Below are 4,138 nucleotides of genomic sequence, written 5' to 3'. Positions count from 1 at the left end.
CAAGACATATAATTATGTAGATAGCCAACATACAGAACAAGGAGAGAATATTAAAAGCTATGAGAGAAAGGAGGCAGATTACATTCAGGGGTAAACCAATTAGGTTAACGACTGATTTTTCATCACAGACTTTGAAAGCGAGAAGATCCTAGAACAACGTATTTCAAATGCTGAAAAATAATGGATTCCAAACAAGAATACTGTATCCAGCAAAATTAAGCTTCAGATTTTACAATGAAATTAAAATATTTCACAATAAACAAAAGCTAAAAGAATTCACAGCCAGAAAACCAGCACTGCAAAGCATTTTGAGCAAAATACTACAAGAAGAGGAATTGAAAAATAGCGCCCAAAACTAACAGTGGGAAGTATCTCAGTAAAGGGGGAGAAAAATAACCAAAGAGGAAAAACTAGCCAAACTAAAATAAATAAATAAATAAACATGACTGGAAGTACAAACCATATTTCAATTGTAACCTTAAGTGTTAATGGCTTAAATTCACCAATCAAGAGACATAGGCTAGTAACCTGGATTAAAAAAACAAATCCAACAACATGCTGCCTTCAGGAGACTCATATGATAGGAAAAGACATACACAGGCTGAAGGTGAAAGGTTGGGAAAAATCATACCACTCACACGGCCCTCGGAAGCAAGCAGGAGTGGCCATACTCATATAGAATAAAATCAACTTCAAACCTAAGTTAATCAAAAGGGATAAAGAAGGACACTATATACTGTTAAAAGGAACTATCCACCAACAAGGCATAACAATTATCAATTTGTATGCACCAAACAATGGTACTGCAACGTTCATAAAACAAACTCTCCTCAAGTTCAAGAGTCAAATAGACCACAACACAATAATTATGGGTGACTTCAACACACCTCTCTCGCCATTAGACAGATCCTCTAGACAAAAGCTGAATAAAGAAACTATAGAACTCAATAACGAAATCAATAACCTAGACTTAACCGACATATATAGAATATATCAACCATCATCAAGAGGATACACGTTCTTCTCAGCAGCACATGGATCCTACTCAAAGATAGACCATATATTATGCCATAGGGCAACTATCAGTAAATATAAAGGTGTGGAGATAATACTGTGGGAAGCCATCCTGACACGTGACTGGGCGGCTCCCGTTAAGGGTCTGAGGCTTCTGGCTGTGTCGGAATTTTCCCGGCCCTTTCCTGATGAGAGAACCCGTCCGTGTGGGGGTGTGACTGACCACTGACCCCGGGGGCCCAATCACTGACCCTGACCTTGGAGTGCAGTCCCCCCTCAACCTTCATTGGATGGAATTATCCCCTGAATTTCTTGTTCCCCAATAAAAGGCTACTCCCTGGAGTGTTCACTCTGTCTCTCTCCTGCTAGCCCTGAGTAATCCTTGCTGCTCTGCTGGGCGGTTAGAGGTTGGAGCCAGAGAGGGGAGCCGTCTCAGACCTGGCAATAGAAATAAGGTAACTGAGTCTGTGTGTTTTATTTCGATCTCTTCTAACTAACTTTATGCCAAGAACCTCATTAATGAAACCATTGCACAGGCTGCATGGTGGAATTGGCGCCCACGAGGGGGGCATTCTAGATTAGTTAGATTGAGTGGGAGCACGCTATAAAGATAAGGATAAAGATAAAGTTAAAGGAAGTGGTGACAATTTGGGTCACAAAAGTACCTGGAGCTATTGAAGGAAAGAGACGTTAAATTAATTAAAATGGGAAATTCAACTTCTACGAATAAGGAAATGTATCGGACTATTTTAGACAGTATAATTAATCAGAAAGAAAAACAGATAAAGAAAGCTCAGTTATTACAATTCTTAAAGATTGTAGGTAAATATTGTCCTTGGTTTTGTGAACAAGAGTCTCCAAATTTATCTACTTGGGAGAAATTAGGAAGAAAGTTACAAAAGGTTTATTTTTCTAATGAATTACCTGGAGGCATAGAAAGTATTCAGAAAACTTGGACAGCTCTAGAAGTTTGTCTTTTTGAATATATGGGTCAAAGTTCGTGGCCCCCTGAAGACGTGTTAAAAGGCTTGCAAAGGGCTATTAAGTCTATTCAAATGGAAAATTCGCCTGAGGCTAAGTTAATTCCTTTTCCCTTAGGCCGTTTAAAAACAAAGACAACGCTAGGGGCCAAACCTAAGGTTAGGAATGTGACTTTAAACTCGCAGGACTATACTAGCCCGCAGGGAGATTCTAGGGGCGAATATCATAGAGGACAAACCTCCGAGATCTTAGAAAGCCCTCCGGAAGAGGTAGAGGATCTTCCTACAGAGGAAAATCCGGAAGAGATTCCTAGAGGGGCTCAGAGTTCTTCTCCGTCACGTGGTTTAGAAACCCAAATTCAAAATGGCGATAGTGCAGAGTCTGACCATGACTTGCAATCTGAGGGAGAAGAATCAGACATGGAAATTCAGGACATACAGAGGAATCTTAACAGGCTGCGTTTAACACCGCCTGTCCAGGCTATTCGAATTCGGCCGGTACCTGCTAAAAGGACAAAATTTAACAGGTATGCTGGGTTAACAATGACTTTTCTTACCCCGTTCCAGCGAGGTATTAAGAAAGCACAGGAAGATGGGGAGGATACTAGCGGTTTTCAACTTTTTCCAGTTTTTGAGCAAGTTAATGAACAAGATCAGAGAGTTAGAGTTCATGCTGTAATCCCATTTAAAACCATTAAGGAACTAAAAAGCGCATGTGAGACGTATGGTCCAAATTCCCCTTTTGTACAGAGCCTGATAGAAAATATTTGCTCACAACCCCTTCCTCCTAGAGATTGGATTTCTTTAGTCAGATCTTGTCTGAGCGGGGGAGATTTCTTACTTTGGAGGACTTATTGGACTGATTTCTGTACTGAACAGGCAGAAAAGAACAAAAGACAGGATATAGAAACGCCAGTAGAAATGTTTCTAGGGACAGGTGAATTTAATGACCTAGAAAGACAGTTAAATTATGATTTTGTAGTGTACAATCAAATAACTGTGCAAAACGTGCCTGGAGGCAGATTGTCTCCAAGGACAAATCCAATTTAGTTCTTACCAAAATCAGGCAAGGTGCGAGTGAACCTTACTCAGATTTCGTAGCCCGGTTGTACCAGGCTGCAAACAGGTCAATTGGGGACTCGGGAGCGAGTGAGTTCATTGTTAGGCAATTGGCATTCGAAAACGCAAATAAATACTGTCAGGATATTCTCAGACCGCACCGTAAAAAGGGAACAATCTCTGAGTTTATTAGCTTATGTTCTGACATAGACTCTACTCATTTACAAACAGTAGCCCTAGCTGCAACAATAAAAGAAACTTTGAAACCACAGGATTTAGTACGAAAACCCCACGGAAAATGTTACATTTGCGGGAGAAATAATCATTTTGCGCGGGAGTGTTGCATGCCCAATTCTAAGTTCAGGGCTCCATCTACTGGCGATAATAGATATTGCAGGGCTCAGCCCCATGCGGTAGATCAAGATGGCGCGGATGAGCCTGCCTTCTTGTCATCATTTCCGCCTGGCCGGAACACAAACTTCCGGTCGGCCCGCCCCCGGGCCGAAAATGAGGAAGTAGGTGGTCGCGCAATGTGACGTCATCGCGCCGACCATGGGGGCCGCCATCTTTAATTTTACCGGAGCGAAACAAGCAGTTTCCGTACAAACCCTTAATGATTTTCAAAAGCTATTAGGAGATATTAATTGGCTGAGGCCATCCCTAAAACTAACTACTTCTGAGTTAAGTCCTCTATTTCAGATATTACAAGGAAATCCCTCTCCAACCTCTCCACGTCAGCTAACCTTAGAGGCTAGAATGGCTTTAAGGAGAGTTGAACATGCAATTAGAAATGCACAGCTTACTAGAGTTGATCCTAAAGAAATAGTGTATTTATTAATATTTCCAACTGAGCATACCCCAACAGGAGCCATATGGCAAAGATTAGGAGTTATTGAGTGGATTTATTTATCCCACTCCCCTCAAAAGACATTAATTCCTTTTCATGATTCTATAGCTCAATTAGTAATTAAAGGTAGAACTAGGATTTTACAATTAATTGGATCTGAGCCTGATATCATAATTATTCCATTTTCTATTCAACAGACTAATTGGCTTTTTCAAACTTCTAGCTCATGGCAGATAGC

Source organism: Marmota marmota, unplaced genomic scaffold, assembly GCF_001458135.2.
Source record: "Marmota marmota marmota unplaced genomic scaffold, marMar, whole genome shotgun sequence".
NCBI classification, from domain to species: Eukaryota; Metazoa; Chordata; class Mammalia; order Rodentia; family Sciuridae; genus Marmota; species Marmota marmota.
This window is presented reverse-complemented; position numbering follows the sequence as displayed.